The sequence below is a fragment of the Canis lupus genome, chromosome X (assembly GCF_011100685.1).
Source record: "Canis lupus familiaris isolate Mischka breed German Shepherd chromosome X, alternate assembly UU_Cfam_GSD_1.0, whole genome shotgun sequence".
Taxonomy (NCBI): Eukaryota; Metazoa; Chordata; class Mammalia; order Carnivora; family Canidae; genus Canis; species Canis lupus.
Genome location: NC_049260.1, coordinates 111,913,502 through 111,932,241, shown reverse-complemented (window position 1 = coordinate 111,932,241; position 18,740 = coordinate 111,913,502). Strand labels below are relative to the sequence as shown.

At 37.4% G+C, this 18,740-nt stretch overlaps 1 long non-coding RNA gene across 9 annotated transcripts in view; it reads left to right on the top strand.

Annotated features, from left to right (window-relative positions):
* Window positions 1-18,514, top strand: part of LOC102156830 — a 136,387-nt gene extending 117,873 nt beyond the window's left edge. For all 9 annotated transcript variants that reach the window (XR_005386483.1, XR_005386482.1, XR_005386480.1 and 6 more), the window contains 2 exons: window positions 13,880-13,968; window positions 15,492-18,514. This is a non-coding gene — a long non-coding RNA (uncharacterized LOC102156830). The remainder of the gene's footprint in view (window positions 1-13,879; window positions 13,969-15,491) is intronic.
* The last annotated feature ends 226 nt before the right edge of the window (window positions 18,515-18,740 follow it).

The following is an 18,740-nucleotide window of genomic DNA, read 5'->3' as shown; positions in this document are numbered from 1 at the left end:
AGCATTTCTAGTCATGGGATTGCATTCCCCTTTATAGAAGTTAAACCTTAATTTACCCTATATTCGGTTATCCTTCACCATAGCTGAGAAAATCTAAAATGTCTCTCTTGCCCCGTCCTCCTCTTGAACACTATCACAGTCTTCTACTGGATTTGTATCCTTGTCCACCTCTTAGAAATAGCTTTACAATTGCTTGCAGAAGTGGTACATGATATATTTTATAGGAGACAAATCTTAGTTTGAATGCTGGCATGATATTTATATATATGTCCTCTAATTGTTCTTCTAACAATTTTGTTGAGAAATACCACACTTAAAGCACAGTACTAAAAAAAAAAAAAGCACAGTACTGATGGTGAACTCCAAGTGTGAAGTATGAATGATGGTGCTGATAACAAGAGTGCTAGGATAAATTGAATGACCAAACATATACTTAATGGTATAAACTGGGACATTTGGGGGAGCGAACCGGGGTTACTGATATTTATAGAAAGAAATAAGCATAATAAATTAGGACTAATCCCAAGTTGCAGTCAACCTATTTATTAACAAAAATAAATGAAGATAGGAAGCCAATTAAAACTATTTTATGTACATGTTAGTTCCAGACTAATGGAACAGAGCCCAGGGAAAAAAATTCCCTGATGTGAGAAAATGAACAATTTTAAAATAATATTTTTATTTGTTACTTGTATGAAAATCATGCATATTAACTGCATAAACTTTTAAAATATATAAAAGAGAGAAAAATAATTTACCACCATGGAGAATGCACTATATGCAATTTTTGTGTATTTTTCTAGATATTTTTTTCTTGTGAATATATATGTTATATAAATAATACAAGTGGTATTGTATTCTAAAATAATTATTGCTACATGCTACATGGGGTGCTACATGTTCTACTTTTGTTTGCTAAATAATGGGATACTCTAGGGTGCTTTCATAATCACATCATAGTCTTTCACTCAATGCTCTCCACTAGCTACCAACCTTGAACAACACTCTGAGTCATTTCTAGCCAGATAAATGAAAATGGTTGAAGAAAATAATTACCCTAAATTGTCTGAAACCCTTAGGAAAAATTAGTTTTATTAACCTGATTAAAAAAATTATTTTTTAAAAAATAATTATTTAGGGGGACACCTGGCTGGCTAAATTGGAAAAGCATGTGACTCTTGATTTCGGGGTTGTGAGTTCAAGTCCCATATCAGGTATAGAGATTGCTTAAATAAGTAAAACTTAAAAAAATAATTCTAATAGTAGTAATTATATTTTATTATTTCATCATTTCCCCATTCCATTAAATATTTCCCCACATGATTTTTGTGAAATTGATACTAATTTATATATTCAATTAACATTTAGTAGAGTCTACATAATCCATTATATGAGTGAACCATATTTATTTAATGAGACATTATTCTTAGACATTTAGATTATCTTTTTCTTTTTAAATATTTGATTTATTTATTCATGAGAGACACAGAGAGATAAAGAGGCAGAGACATAGGCAGAGGGAGAAGCAGACTCCATGCAGGGAGCCTGATGTGGGACTCAATACCGGGACTCCAGGATCACACCCTGGGCCCAAGGCAGGCACTAAACCACTGAGCAACCCAGGGATCCCCATCATTTAGATTATCTTACTGCTTCACTTTTATGATAAAGGCTAACATAAATATCTCTATATGTAAATCTTTGGTTTGATTTCTGACAGTTTTCTTAGAACATACCTTAGAATTAGAAATCCTAGATCTGATCATATGTGTATATGATACGTGTATATGTGTATATGTCGAATATTAGTTGACCATAAAGTTGAGGGCCCATTTCTGGGTTCTCTATTTTGTTCCATTGATGTATGTGTCTGTTTTTGTGCCAGTACCACACTGTCTTGATGACCACAGCTTTGTAGTACAACCTGAAATCCGGCATTGTGATGTCCCCAGCTCTGGTTTTCTTTTTCCATATTCCCCTGGCTATTCGGGGTCTTTTCTGATTCCACACAAATCTTAAGATGATTTGTTCCAACTCCGAATAAAGTCCATGGTATTTTGATAGGGATTGCATTAAATGTGTAAATTGCCCTGGGTAGCATTGACATTTTCACAATATTAGTTCCTCCAGTCCATGAGCCTGGAATATTTTTCCATCACTTTGTGTGTTCCTCAATTTCTTTCAGAAGTGTTCTTTGGTTTTTAGGGTATAGATCCTTTACCTCTTTGGTTAGGTTTATTCCTAGGTATCTTATGCTTTTGGTTGAAATTGGAAATGGGATTGACTCCTTAATTTCTCTTTCTTCAGTCTCATTGTTAGTGTACAGAAATGCCATGATTTCAGGGCATTGATGTTGTATCTTGCCACACTGCCAAATTGCTGTATGAGTTCTAGCAATCTTGGGGCAGAGGCTTTTGGGTTTTCTATGTACAGTATCATGTCATCTGCAAAGAGGGAGAGTTTGACTTCTTCTTTGCCAATTTGAATGCCTTTTATTTCTTTTTGTTGCCTGATTGCTGAGGCTAGGACTTCTAGTACTATGTTGCACAGCAGTGGTGAGAGTGGACATCCCTGTCTTGTTCCTGATCTTAGGGGAAAGGCTCCCAGTGTTTCCCCATTGAGAATGATATTTGCTGTGGGCTTTTCGTAGATGGCTTCAAAGATGCTGAAGAATGTTCCCTCTATCCCTACACTCTGAAGAGTTTTGATCAGGAATGGATGCTGTATTTTGTCAAATGCTTTCTCTGCATCAATTGAAAGGATCATATGGTTCTTCTTTTTTCTCTTGTTGATATGATCTATCACGTTGATTGTTTTATGATTGTTGAACCAGCCTTGCCTCCTGGGCATAAATCCCACCTGGTCATGGTGAATAATCTTCTTAATGTACTGTTGGATCCTATTGGTTAGTATCTTGTTGAGAATTTTTGCATCTGTGTTCATCAGAGATATTGGTCTATAATTCTCCTTTATGGTGGGGCCTTTATCTGGTTTTGGAATTAAGGCGATGCTGGCCTCATAAAATGAGTTTGGAAGTATTCCATCCCTTTCTATCTTTTGGAACAGCTTTAGAAGAATAGGTATTGTTTCTTCTTTAAACATTTGATAGAATTCTTCCCCTGGGAAGCATCTGGCCCTGGACTTTTGTGTCTTGGGAGGTTTTTGATGACTGCTTCAATTTCCTCCCTGGTTATTGGCCTGTTCACATTTTCTATTTCTTCCTGTTCCAGTTTTGGTAATTTGTGGTTTTCCAGAAATGCATCCATTTCTCCTAGATTGCCTAATTTATTGGCATATAGCTGCTCATGATACATTTTTAAAGTTGTTTGCATTTCCTTGGTATTGGTTGTGATCTATCCTTTTTCATTCATGATTTTATTGGAGTCTTTCCTTTTTGTTTTTTATAAGGCTTTATCTATGTTATTAATTCTTTCAAAGAACCAACTCCTGGTGTTTTTTTTTTTTTTATCTGTTCTACAGTTCTTCTGGTCTCTGTTTCATTGAGTTCTTTATTAACTCTCTTCTTCTGCTGGGTGTAGGTTTTATTTGCTGTTCTTTCTCCAGTTCCTTTAGGTGCAAGGTTAGCTTTTGCATTTGAGGTTTTTCCAATTTTTTGAGGGATGCTTGTATTGCAATGTATTTCCTTCTCAGGACAGCTTTTGCGGGATCCCTGGGTGGCGCAGCGGTTTAGCGCCTGCCTTTGGCCCAGGGCACGATCCTGGAGACCCGGGATCGAATCCCACATCGGGCTCCCAGTGCATGGAGCCTGCTTCTCCCTCTGCCTGTGTCTCTGCCTCTCTCTCTCTCTCTCTGTGTGACTATGATAAATAAATAAAAATTAAAAAAAAAAGGACAGCTTTTGCTGTATCCCAAAGATTTTGAGTGGTTGTATCTTCATGCTCATTAGTTTCCATGAATCTTTTTAATTCTTCTCTAATTTCCTGGCTGACCCATTCATCTTTTAGCAGGATGCGTTTTAGCCTCCACGTGTTCGAGTTTCTTCCAAATTTCTTCTTGTGACTGAGTTCTAGTTTCAAAGCATTGTGGTCTGAAAATATGCAGGGGACATTCCCAGTCTTTTGATATCAGTTGAGACCTCATTTCTGACCCAGTATATGGTCCATTCTGGAGAAAGTTCCATGTGCACTTGAGAAGAATGTGTATTCAGTTGAATTAGGATGGAATGTTCTAGGCATCCCCGGTGGTGCAGTGGTTTAGTGCTGTCTGCAGCCCGGGGTGTGATCCTGGAGACCCGGGATCGAATCCCACGTCGGGCTCCCTGCATGGAGCCTGCTTCTCCCTCTGCCTGTGTTTCTGTGTCTCTATGAATAAATAAATAAAATCTTTAAAAATAAAAAGGATGGAATGTTCTGTATATATATATGTGAAATCCATCTGGTCCAGTGTATCAATTAAAGCTCTTGGTTTTTTTTTGGAGATGTTGTGCTTAGCATATCTGTCATTTGCAGACAGTGCCATGTTGAAGTCTCCCAGTATTAGTGTATTATTATCTAAGTATGTCTTTACTTTGGTTATTAATTGATTGATATACTAGGAAGCATCCACATTAGGGACATAAATATTCATGATTAGGTCATCTTGTTGGATAGACCCTTTAAGTATGAGATAGTGTCCCTCTTCATCTCTTACTACAGTCTTTGAGATAAACTTTAATTTATCTGATATGAGGATTGCTAACCCAGCTTTCTTTTGAGGATCATTTGAATGGTAAATGGTTCTCCAACCTTTCGTGTTCAGGCTGGAGGTGTCCTTAGGTCTAAAATGAGTCTCTTGTGGACAGAAATTCTACAAGAAGATCTACAAGAAATCTTCCTTCATTGTGTGTTCCGTATCTGTTTCAGGTGTCTTGTTTAGAAATCTGACCCTGCACAGCCCGCCCTTGGTTGAGGATCACAAATTGAGGTGCCTTCCTTTTATGCTTTTTGTTACTGTTTTTCATTTCTGTTCCTTAACTGCTGAGCCTCAGCCAGTGTGGGTCCTGGGGGAAATATCATTCCAGAGGAAGCCATCCCTGCATGGAAATTGGATTTATACTGGATAAATTAGTATTATTCCTTCCTCACCACCCCCCTTCCTAGCTGTGGTGCATTTGAGAGATGGGCATCCACTGGGGAGTTTCCTCTAAGACCCCAATTGCCACCTTAAGTGTGGGATTGTGCTGGGGCTTCTTTCAAGGAGGCCCAGAAAGGCTGTGACCTAATCAGGGGGCTTTAACCAGAGCAGAAATTCCTCAACCAAACAGAACGTCTCTGCTTTATACCCCACCTTTCTTCCTCCACCATCCGCACTACATTTCCAGCCTGATCCCCAGTCTGATTCCTGCTAATGGAGAAGCTTTGAGTCCTTCAGGTGAAACGAAGTCACATCCAAACAAAACTATATATATTTTCTTTCTTTTGCCTTATTGTTTTTTTCCAAGAAAACTACTAAATTAAATAATTTTTAAAAAGTAAAAAAAAAAAAAAAACAGTCTGAAACCCTGCGTCTTTTGAGGGGATCATTTAGCCCATTCACGTTCAGAGTTACTATTGAAAGATATGAATTTAGTTTCATCGTAATACCTATTCAGTCTCTGTTTTTGTGGATTGTTTCTTTGGGCATCCTCTTTCTTTTACAGAGTCTCCATTAATATTTCTTGCAGAGCTGCTTTGGTGGTCACATATTCTTTCAGTTTCTGCCTATCTTGGAAGCTCTTTATCGCTCCTTCTATGCTAAATGAGTGCCTTGCTAGATAGAGTATTCTTGGCTGCATGTTCTTCTCATTTAGGACCCTGAATATATCCTGCCAGCCCTTTCTGGCCTGCCAGGTCTCTGTGGAGAGGTCTGCTGTTAATCTAATCTTCTCCCCATATAATTTAGGGATCTCTTGTCTCTTGCCGCTTTAAGGATTTTCTCTTTATCTTTGGAATTTGCATGTTTCATTATTAAATGTTGAGGTGTTGAACAGTTTTTATTAATTTGGGGGGGACCTCTCTATCTCCTGGATCTAAATGCCTGTTTCCCTCCACAAATTAGGGAAGTTCTCAGCTATGATTTGTTCAAATATGCTTTCTGGTCCTGTGTCCCTCTTGGCGCCCTCTGGAACCCCAATTATACATAGAGTTTTCCTTCTGAGGCTGTCATTTATATCCCTTAACCTTCCTTCATGGTCTTTAAGATTTATTTATTTATTTATTTATTTATTTATTTATTTATTTATGATAGACATAGAGAGAGAGGCAGAGACACAGGAGGAGGGAGAAGCAGGCTCCATGCCGGGAGCCCGATGCGGGACTCGATCCCGGGACTCCAGTATCACGCCCTGGGCCAAAGGCATGTGCTAAACCACTGAGCCACCCAGGGATCCCCTCCTTCATGGTCTTTTAATTGTTTTTATATTTTTTTGTCAGCTTCCTTCCTTGCCATCAACTTGTCTTCTATGTCACTCACTGTTTCTTCTACCTCATTAACCCTCGTCGTTAGGACCTCCAGTTTGGATTGCATCTCATTTAATTGATTTTTAGTTTCAGCCTGATTCGTTCTAACTTCTGCAGTCATTAGTCTCTTGAATTCTGTATGCTTTTTTCCAGAGCCACCAGTAGCTTTATAATTGTGCTTCTGAATTGGCTTTCTGACATCGAACTGTAATCCAAATTCTGTAACTCTGTGGCAGAGAGTACTGTTTCTGATTCTTTCTTTTGTGGTGTGGTCTTCCCTCTAGTCATTTGCTCAGTGCAGGGTGGTTGTATGAGTGGGCTGAGTTAAGAATATCAACCACGACCTATGTAAATTTCACCCTAGATGATTTTGTTGAGGTCAGAGACCAGAAATTGAAAACAAAGATCAGAAAGAAATAAAATAAAAGGGCTACTAAAGTGAAGAGGGTGGGGGTGACTGGGTGGCGGGCACTTAGGGGGGCACTTGACGGGATGAGCACTGGGTGTTTTCTGTATGTTGGCAAATTGAACACCAATAAAAAATAAACTTATTATCAAAAAAATAAAACCAAATTTTAAAACAAAATAGTAAAAAATAAAAGGCCTAGAATCCCAAAGAAGAAGGAAAAAAAAAGAGAAGAGAAAAAAATAAGAGAAAAAAAGAAAAAGTAAAGAGAAAAAAAAGAAAAAGGAAAAAAGGAGAGGAAAAAAAGGAGGGCTGGGAGATGGTGGTGGTGATGAAGTTGTAGTGGAGGGAGAATGTATCTACCTGAGGGTCCTAGAGGGTGATCCTCTTGGTTCTGAGTAGATTAAGCTCTGTATATTAGAAGACACTCAGTCCCAAATTTATATAAGCCAGAAATACTTGTAGAGGGCCCCACCATTGACCACCAAAACATAAATGAGATAAAAGAGGGGGGTAGAATGGGAATGAGGAATCCCACGAATGAACCAGCATGGCATACCACTTGGTTCTGGGTGCATGCTGGTCATGTTTTAGGAGGTATTAACTTCTGCCATTGTAGAACAAAATGAGGCAGAGAAAACAAAAAACACAACACAAAACAAACAAACAAAAAAACCTATCTTGTATATCTCCCAAAATTAAGTTGAATATTTTGAAGGGAATCTAGAAGTGGAAAATATATCTAGGACCTGTAATTATAGGAATATGAAAGTCAAAAAGGAAGAAACTTAAAAAAGAAGAGGTGGTAAAATATTGTAGTTAAGGTGGAAAAATAGAAAAATAAAGGAAACTTACAGTCTGATATAAAAATGAGTTGTACTGGAAAGACGAAGAAAAAAAAGGAGGGGTACCCTCTGGTTCTATATACTGTAAAGCCCTCGACTTCCCCTGGAGCTTTCCAGCGCTGCTGGGTCAAGAACTTGCTCTTCCCCTGTCCTTCCATCTGGTCTCTGGGGGAGGGGCCTGCTGTGCTCTTAGGTGTGTGCACCTGGGGGAGCTGCCCCGCCCCCTGCCAGGCTCAGGGAGAAGCAGGCTCCATGCAGGAAGCTCCACGTGGGACTCGATCCCGGGTCTTGAGGATCACACCCTGGGCTGAAGGCGGCCCTAAACCACTGAGCCACCCGGGGTCCCCTTCTGTAAGACTTTTAATATATGTTGTCAAATTGAACTCCAGAAAGAATATATCATTTTTTATACATTGCCTAAGACAACCACCTTACCTCACACGTATCAGCATTTAAATATTTAGAAAGCCTTCATCAATGTGAAAGGCAAAAACATGTTCACTGGTGTTGACATGTCTCTTCAATTTGTGCCAGTATCACATGGTTTAAAATATTGTCTCTTAAAAATAAATTTTAATATCTAGTTGAATTTCTCAACTGTTGTTATTTTACTTTGAAAATTATATATAAGTCTTGGCCATTTGTTATGCCAAATCAACTTCAAAACATCCATTTGCCTAAATATACAAATTAATTTGAAAAGGATTAGACAGATTTACGGTATCAAGTCTTGCCATTCGGGAGCATGGTCTAATTTTTCAAGATGTCTTTATTTTCCTTAGAAAGGTTTTATAATTCGCCGCATATATAACCTGCACATTCTTTTCCATTTGTAGGTACTTTACAGTTTTATTATGATTGTGAGTCAAATATATTTTTTGTTAATTTTCAACTCATTTGTGTTGATGTATATATGAGAGAGAAAGAGGAGCCATGTTTTCTTTTCATCTATAAAAGTTGTCAAACTGTTTCCTAAAAGTTTCTTAGGATCTTGTAGTAGATAATTTTCAGTTTCATGAAAATAATAAAAGCATGTTCTTCTGAGTCTTTATTATGAATTTCCTTTTTGTTGTTCTTTTTTTCTTCTTTTTGTTGCTCTTTAATGTTTTTTTATGGGTCTCAATTGTTTCCTTTATTTACCTTCAAGTAAGAAGTGTTCCCTCCAGAGTTAGTGTTTGCCAAACACAGGCTAGAAGCTACTTCCTTTCTGCTATCAAACAATTTAAGCTGTCTTATGAGGAGGGATGGGGGGAACCATGTGTACACCCCTAATTGGGTTTCTTCATCCAGATGCACTAACCATATAGTTATTATGAATTACATTGAATTTTTAAGAATTGTTTATTTTTAATTTTCCTTTTTTCTATGCCTTCCTCGGTCTTTTAGGAAGAATTTGGCCATGACACTTTCAGGAGATTTATACTCAGATAACGTTTTGCACAAAAAGTGAGAAATGGGCTGTTAAATGTTTCTCCTCAAATTCTCCCATATTTTACACCCTCAAATAAATGGAACTTTATCTTCTTCCTCTCCAAAGAGCCCTGAAAAAATAAATGGATGCATTAAAATTTATGCTTTAGATAAATTTTTAAGAAGAATTAAAAATATATAAAAGAAATATTAAATGAGATCATCTCATTCTGATTTACTTCCTATAAGCATGTGACATTTACTCATGTGGCTTCTTTATTCGAAATTATTATAAAAGTCCAATTTGCACTAGTGATCAGGTTTCATTGAGAACTTTTATCAAAAATTCCACTTAAAAGACATATACTAATTAAGACTTTGGTTTGCAGATGACAGGAACTCTAATTTAGGCTGAAAAAGTATGTATTGGGAGAAAATAGGTTTTTTTTTTCTTTTACAAAGCTAATGAAAGGATATATTTATTAAACCATAGTAGAGGCAAGGCTTCAGAACAACTGGAAGCAGAAGTTTCTGTTTTTCGTTGGTTTTTCTTTCCACATGTCTGGTTATTCTCACGTTTTACATTTTATAGTTCCTGTTATCAAAGAAGGACTAACAAGCAAATTCAGACTGGAAATACTCTAAGGAAGACTATGGTCTGATCTAGGCCAGTTACTATACCCCGGGTATGTGATGCGCGAGGTGACTGATGCATCACCAGTATTGAGCACATAGCCATGTGTATTTGGGGAATCATTCTAAGTCAGGCAGCTGCACCAGAAGTACTGCAGCGCACCACGGAGGCAAAGGCATCCCCACACTTTTGGTAACTAGACAAAAGCTCAGAGTCTAATAGTAATGTCTTTCCTAGGCTGTTGTGTCCATTTATGAAATTATAAGACAGAGATCCTAGATCAGTAGATTCTGTTTTGAGTCTTTCAATCAGTTCTTAAGGTGTTAGGCAGAGCTGATCCCTAGAAAATGAAATATTTATTTCTCTTTTAAAATTAATATGACTATGGACCTTCACACGTAATTTTCTCAACTACGCATTACAGAATGTTTTTTTAAAAGACTGTTATTATCCTATTTAATTTTAAAAACTATTTTCTTAGCATACATAGACCATTACAATCCAATCGCCCTCTAGTTTTAATTTTTCTCTTCCTGTCTTTGTTTTTTTAGATATTTTATAAATCACAAAAATGATCTGTGATTTTAAACAATATCCTCAATCAGGCAGATTTTCAAGAGGAGAAATAATCCTGAGATATATGGAACCAATGGGAAATGTAGCATCATATTCTCTAAAAAAAAAATTTCTACATTCTATTTGTAAATTCACTGGGTGACTTGCAGTGACATTCTGTTTCTTGCACACCATTGTACCAAGAACAAAACACCAGATGATGACACAGCTGTCTCAGTTGACAGTTACCATTCGTAACTTTTGATTATTTCAATTCAACTCAATTTTGCCCATTCTTCTTACTGGATAGGTGGAGGATCTACTAGACAGATATACAGATTTGAGTTATGCCTGCTTTTTTTTTTTTATTTTTTTTTTTTATTTTTTTATTTTTTTTATTGGTGTTCAATTTACTAACATACAGAATAACACCCAGTGCCCGTCACCCATTCACTCCCACCCCCCGCCCTCCTCCCCTTCTACCACCCCTAGTTCGTTTCCCAGAGTTAGCAGTCTTTACGTTCTGTCTCCCTTTCTGATATTTCCCACACATTTCTTCTCCCTTCCCTTGTTTTCCCTTTCACTATTATTTATATTCCCCAAATGAATGAGAACATATAATGTTTGTCCTTCTCCGACTGACTTACTTCACTCAGCATAATACCCTCCAGTTCCATCCATGTTGAAGCAAATGGTGGGTATTTGTCATTTCTAATAGCTGAGTAATATTCCATTGTATACATAAACCACATCTTCTTTATCCATTCATCTTTCGTTGGACACCGAGGCTCCTTCCACAGTTTGGCTATCGTGGCCATTGCTGCTAGAAACATCGGGGTGCAGGTGTCCCGGCGTTTCATTGCATTTGTATCTTTGGGGTAAATCCCCAACAGTGCAATTGCTGGGTCGTAGGGCAGGTATATTTTTAACTGTTTGAGGAACCTCCACACAGTTTTCCAGAGTGTTATGCCTGCTTTTGTGGAAGAATACATTTAAGGAAACTTCAGATTTCAGAGGATTTGGTAGGAAAAAACTATGTAAGACCAAAACTATAGATATGACTCTGTGTGGCGGATTGAAAATAGCAGTGGGCGTTAGTCCTAGCTCTACTCCTGATGTGTGACCTTGGGTAAGTTGCTTCCACTCTCTGAGCCTTAGTTTTTTCATCTATAAAGTAAGGTTTGGGACAGATGATCTCGTTCAATAGGGGCTGATGTTTTGGTGAAATGCTCTATTTTAGAGTGCAAAGACACAGGTAGTTTAGAAACAATTGGATATTATCCCTGGCTAATTGTGCAGTTACATATGAGAGAAGCTTCAGGAAACTGAGTGACTTTTTCATTTTCATTTTTTCATATTCTGAGGGAAGATTTGGCTCATAACCCACAAAGACATTATGAAAATGACCCTATTCATTTTGTCTATGCCATGCACTTTTAAATAATGATTACTTTCTACTGTTTCATTATGTAGCTAGGAGAAGTACTTTCAATTGCATGTTAACTCTTTCCTCTCATGTAATAATTTTCTCTGTAACATTCCTGAACTATATTACGTGTACTTATGGAATAATAAAATTTTCACATTTTACTTTTCTCACATAACAGTTTTAAATATGCTTCCTTCAGTGGAAATCCTTACACAAAGATTTTTTTTTAATGAGCCAATGCAATCCTTATTTTTAAATCTTCAATGGCCATTTTGTGGGATGTATCTAGTTCATTCTCATTACCCAGGGTTTCAAAAGAAAGAGCATCATAATGGGGTAACTCCTGTGGTGTGCGGCACTAGGCAATGAGGGACAAAAGATAAATATCTTCCTAATAGACACAGAAAATGGAATGCCTTCTATCCTGTGTGACTCTAGAAGGTGTGCTACATTTTGAAGGTTAAGGGCAAAATCAGTTTTGCAAACCAGTGATAGTTCAATTCATATTTCTTGGCCCTGATTTGATTTGTTTCTGAGTTATACCAATAAGGTGGTTATAAAATAAAATGTGTTCCATCACTCACAGTCCCTCTGTGTTAACATTCTCAGCTCTTTATTATTTGAGCTGATTTTGTTCTTTAGCAGCTGGTCTCCAGTATCCACATACCTATTAGACATCCCTAAAACATGCCAATTACTCCTATTTGTACACCATGTTGTAGTTTACAAAGCACTTTCACATCTCTCTCCTCAAATCTTCAGTGACCTTCTGAGAGAGGCTGGACTAAGATTATCAACCCTCTTCAATCACAACCACTTTTATAAAGTTAATTTTAGAAGATATTTTGCTTTTATAAACAGGTGAGTTTTTTGAGTAATGTGTTAATTTCCTATTCCATTAACTGCAAAATAGCTGCACATATAATCAATGCATATATCCAGTACCAATACCTGAAATTCAGCATGTCAAAAACTGAACTCATTGTCTTGCTACCCTACCCTTTCCATCTCCTGCTGACCATCTAACTGATGTAGACCAAAGGTCATCATCCTCCTTTTTTTTTTTTAATCATCCTCCTTTTTAAGTTTACTTCGTTTGTTGCCATTTCCCTAATCTTCCAATCTAGAAACCACTTTCTTTAACTTGCCCTCCTCAGTTACCTGTTTCTGTTGCAGCATTATCAGCAACAACTGCTGTACAGTTCCCCCCTTCTCCTCCACAGCCACTGCCATAATTCTGTTGCAGCAGCCCTATAATTTGATTCTCAATCTCTAGACGAGCTATTCTTCATTTTTCACGCTGCCAAAAATATGCTTTTCGTAAAACATGGCTTAGAACCTGTTACATCCCTCATCAACTATCCTCAGTTGATGAGCGGTATGGATTAATGCTTTGAAGTACAATGGATTTAAATTTAAATTCCTTCTCAATGATTTAAATCTGAATGTGTCTGAATCCAAAGCATAATTATAATATGCTGACTTTCTGACCTTTAGGGTGGGCAGGGAACATAAAATTGGGCATTCAAGTTATGAGCTGAGACCTTAGATTAAGGGACACTAGCTCTTCTTGTTTGAGTCTGGTGGTCCTTGAAAACCTCTGTGAATCTCAATCTTACTTAGCCTGTGACTGGGAATTCTTGATAGTCAAGATTGGAACTCTTGCTCTAGCTCTAACCATAGCCCTCATATTGGTCTCTCTTGCCCTGCCCTGCCACTTCCTTAGACCAAGCATGACATATGTTGCCCAAAATTCTTTTTAGTTAGCCTAGTAGAGAGAATGGTATACAAATAAGATTGATCAGTGTTCATGATGTTTGTTTTTCACCATCTTTGTTGAGCTTCATGAGAAACTATCAGCATTGCTTGCCTGGGAATTGTGTGACATAGTGGACAGATATCGGCTTTGGGTTCACACAACCTAGATAGGAGTTCTAAGTCCTCCACTGGCTAGATGTCTAATTTGAGGGCAGGTCATTTGACCTCTCTAAGCTTCAGTTTCCTTTTCCTAACATAAAGTCGATATACATTAGTATTATTAATTGGGAGAATATGCAACGATAAAAATACTGTCACGAATTAAAGAACACTTTTAAATACATTTGCATTTTATTATCTAACAGTGCATATATCTATTAAGTATATTGTTTCTTCCATTTGCAGTTAATACTTCGTATACATACGACCTTGTGGTTCCTTTGCCATAATTCTAGGATCACTTGAGCTCCACAGACCACTTGTTGCTGTGACAGGTACTACTAATTGCCTTCCGATATCTATTCTCATATTCTAATATGATCAAATTTAGTTGCTCACATAGCTGCCTGAATAACAATTTCATACATTGGCCTCTCATGCAAGTATGAGTGGCCACGTCACCAAGTTATGACCAATGAGATGTAAGCATCTGGGAATGCTGATAAAGAAAAATCATGACCTCTTAATTTATCATCCTTTTCCTGCTGGCCGGAATGCAGAAATTTTACCTGAAACTAGAGCAGACATTCTAGGTCCTGGGTTTGAAAACTATGCTGAGAAAGTCAGAGCAATGATACTGTGATCCAGAACCACTGCTTGTTGTGGAGCACCCATTCTAGTCTGATCCACCACACTGGACCATTATGTGAAAGAAACCAATTATTATTTTATATATATTTTTCTATTAAAATAGCTGAAAAATATTCTAATTAATGTAGTTGGAAACCACTGAAATAATGTACATAAGAGAGCTGATCAGTGTTAGTGACTTCTTGTAATTGTCTACGTCAATTCCTCCCTTTTTTGAGCTAACTTCCCTTGGGCTTGACCTATTATCATGTAATACTGCTGGGTTATGGACTTGTGGGCCTCTGCAAGATCGAAAAAATCTCCCTTCCCTTAGGCAGCACATCCCATGCTATATTAGTTATTTTGACCTTCATGAACAGTTATGCATAGCAGTTCTCTGAGATGCCATCTGAATTCTCTGAAGCTATAATATGCGGTACTTTTTATAAGAGACACTTTTGATTATTACCTTCACTGAAAGTAATAGGCAGGCAGATTTGTGGTACTGTTTCCATGTGTATTCAAGATTGCATTGCTACTTCATAATGTTCCTCGTTATTCGCAAGCTGATTAGATAGAGTGTCGAAACCAAATGGAAAATGACACAATTTATTACCTTTACGGAGTGTATTATAAAAATATTATAAACAATAAAAAATTCTTTGGAATTAATAGAACATAAAGCACTCTTTTTCCCCTAGTGAAATTATAGGTGGAATTGGCTCATATCTGGGTGGTAATAAAACATCCCGTTAGCTTTCAATTATAGTCCTGAACAGCAACTCTTTCCACCCCACTCTCTCTCAATCCCCCTCATCACCCCCTTTAGTCACCCACCCCCAACCCCCCAGCCTGGCTACCCCCCTTTCTCCAATAGATATTATAATCAGGGGGTTAAACTAGAAGATAATCCGATTGACTGAACATTAAATGCATGACATAATAATTGTATTCTCATATATTAATATGTACCACGAATGTACTCAACTATTTAGAAAGCCAAAATTATACTTGAACCAGAAAATTGAATCGTTGTCAGAAGAGGCATATTGGTTGGGCCACAAACAATAAAATATCACCACATTCATTTGTAAAGTTCCCTCAATTTAATCATGTTAGTTTGAGATATTTATAACTAATATAGCATCATATCTAAATCATGATTTAGATAATCATGTTGTTAACTGTTGCAATGAGATGCTGAGAAGTTCTGTTCTTTCTTCACTAGAAATGAAGATATGTGCCTACAACCAAATACTTAAAGAACTCCGTGTTTGATGTTCTGCTCCTAACTGCAGCAGTGTATCACTGCGGCCCCTCCGTGAGCTTGTTCAATATTCTAGAGGCTTCTGTGGCTGGAAATTGGAGAGCATCAGGAAGATAAACTCTATGACAGCCATCTATTCATTCATATATGGAGCACATCTGTTGACATCTTAAATGCTAATTAATAAATACAGGACTTGGGCCTCATGCATAATGAAGATAAGCTGAATTAATGCTTTTTTCCTCTCTCCACATACAAAACTTAAATGGAACCTGAAGCAGCATTCTTCCTTCCCTAAAGGCAGTTGTGATTTCAGTTCATAGAGTCAGAAAAACAATTCTGAAGGCATAGGTTTACTTCCAGAGAAAGAACTTTTTAAAAGACATGGTATTTGGCTGCCACTGGAGGCAAATGCTTGAATGATTGTATAGGCGATGCCAAGAGAAACATGGATACTTTAAGGGCCACGTGGACCCAGTTGCTACTTAGGATGCTGGCCGTGACCTATTGCTATAGGTTTCAGAGCCTGTAGTGACCAATCATATCAAAGAACTTAAAGAGAAGGCCATTATTATGCACATTATAAAAATATATTGAGCCTTATTACCTGCAAGGCTATGCTTATTTAAAAGAAAAGAAAAACATGCCTTTCAATGGCAGCACTGTTACAACCAGAAAGAGTTCTGTTCACCTATGTGGTAGAAAATACTTCATGGCAGTATGTTTTAGTGACACAAGTATGTTTCTCTATTTAGATTTTTGGGATGGAGAAAAACTGCTGTTCTACAATAGTTCCTAAGTAAGCTATATTTAGTGTAAAAAGGAAAGAAATCAGCCTTTCTTGCGCCGTGGTAGTTGCTTGGTTGTTATGTTTGGAGCTGAATCTGTAGGTGTACTGATGCATTTGTAGGAAAGAAAAAGTGATTATATATTTTATTAAATTATAAGGTAATTTGTTCTCTTATCTCAGACTTGCTAATGCTCTAGTCATTTTTCCCTCTTTTTTGTTTGGTCAGGAGACCCGATTTGTCAGGGATATAGATTTTTGTCTAGTTAAAGGTCAGGTGCTGAACAATTGATTTGATTGCTGAGCCATTGGGTCATTAAGTTGCCTGAAATAACCTTGTTGCAAATGTTCATTAGTGATCCAATCTGGGACTCTGTACTCAGGACTTGCATTAGCATCTGTGGAAAATATTCCATTGAATTTTGCCTTTGGAATTGCAAAAAAAAAAAAAAATGTAGCCAGAGGTGTGTATGTCACAGAAGTAGAAGATTTATATATGAAACTGCTTGTGATTTGAGTATATACAAATGTCCCCTTCCTCTCCAAACATTCCTGTGACCTAAAATTCTACTATTAGAGTTTTTCTTACATTAAAAACTGCAGCACCCCTGGGAAGTGAGATGACAAAGATCTGGAATACAAAGCATTGCCCATAAATGCAGCAGTGCTGACTTGTGAGCAGAATAGGAATGCTGAGTGCCTGGAGGAAGATATTGAGAAATGGACAAGAAACCAAGGCCAAATTATTTCTTCTTCAAAATTTCGCTAAGGAACACATTGTTCTGATCCTATACTACAGAATCCAAAGAAAGTTAAAACTCATAAGGGGAGCACTGGACTTGGAGTCCAGGGTCCTAGTACAGGTGTGTTCACCCATTATGTACCCTAGGACAAGTCAGTGAACCTATGAGAAAATTCTGCTTCCACAGGTAAATTATGGTAATTGGAGCTAATGGTCTCGAAGCTCCAGAATTCTATAGTTTGTATTTTAGATAGCTAGAACTTGGTCCAGTATCCAGTGAAGGGCATAACATCTAGCAAACTGATGAATTTTTGTTCCGTTTTCAAGTACTGTTGTCCAGATTAATTGTTTAAGCAATAGAGTCTTCTGGATTATTGTTGAGAATGACTTTCAAGTTATGCTTCTGTTTGGGAATTTTGGAAAGGGTGTTGTATTTCTACATACAGCATGGTGGAAAGGCTATCTAGTTTCAACTTTGTCACTAAGTTTCAAAGAATTTCACTTTACTCCTTCCAGCTTAGCTTCATTATTTCTAAGGCTTTTTTTTTCTTAGCTATTCCATTATATCCTTTTCTAATTGCTCCACATATCAGGGGCGCCTGGGTGGCTCAGTTGGTTGAGCATCTGCCTTTGGCTCAGGTCATGATCCTGGAGTCCTGGGATCGAGTCCAACATCAAGCTCCCTGCTCTGAGGGGAGCCTGCCTCTCCCTCTGCCTCGCTCGCTCTCTGTCTCTCATGAATAAATACAATCTTTTAAAAAAATAATTGCTCTGCATAGCAGTTCATTATAGATGTATACATGTTGGCTTTTACTCTTTTTTTTTTCAGCAAAAGCCTGAATTTAATAATTCTAGATGGCTGTCATATAGTAATGGTTTAAAAGAAAAACTTTTTGTAGTCCCTAAAGTATTTCTGATGTAGCCATATATGCCAGCTCCCTAAGTCCCATTCATAAACTACTTATGGGGGTTCTATAGCCCCCAAGAGTGAGTATCCTCATGTTAGATAGTTTAAGTGCCCACGTTATGGTATTTTGGTGACTTAGTCATTTCCCTGTGAGTCAACCATTTCAGCCTGCTTATGTGCTCCTGTTGTTCCAGCTTCCATGCCTAGAGAATTTTTTATATAGATCATAGATACAGATAGATATAGATGTACATGTAGAGATAGAGATGGAGATAGAGATAGAGATAGAGAGTAAGATGACTCTCATATGGGGAAACTTGAAAAACAATGGTCTTAATTTGGATCAATTTAATGCCATTTCACATTTTATGAGTATTTACTGTGTTTGTTACTCTGTTAGTCTGAGGTAAAAGATTGCTTTTGACCTGGGAGATCTCAGTCTAAAAGATATTACAAAGTCTTTCATCTTTCCATTCTCATGGAGATTGATTTTAAAGGGAAAATTGTTAGATTTGAAAACTTTCCCAATAAATCTATATTCCTCCGAATATATATCATTACTTTGCATTTATGCTTGACTGTTGTGGGGTAAAAAAGAGTTGATGCCACTCTCTGGAATTTTGTATGATTGTCATTGGTCAAGCAGTTTCACATAAAACCACATCTCAAAGGACCCCACTTTTGCCTTTCGGTAATGATCACGAACTAATAATTCAACTAAAATTTAAAATGGACGAAAGCTTTGGGGAGCCTATGTGACTCAGTTGGTTAAAG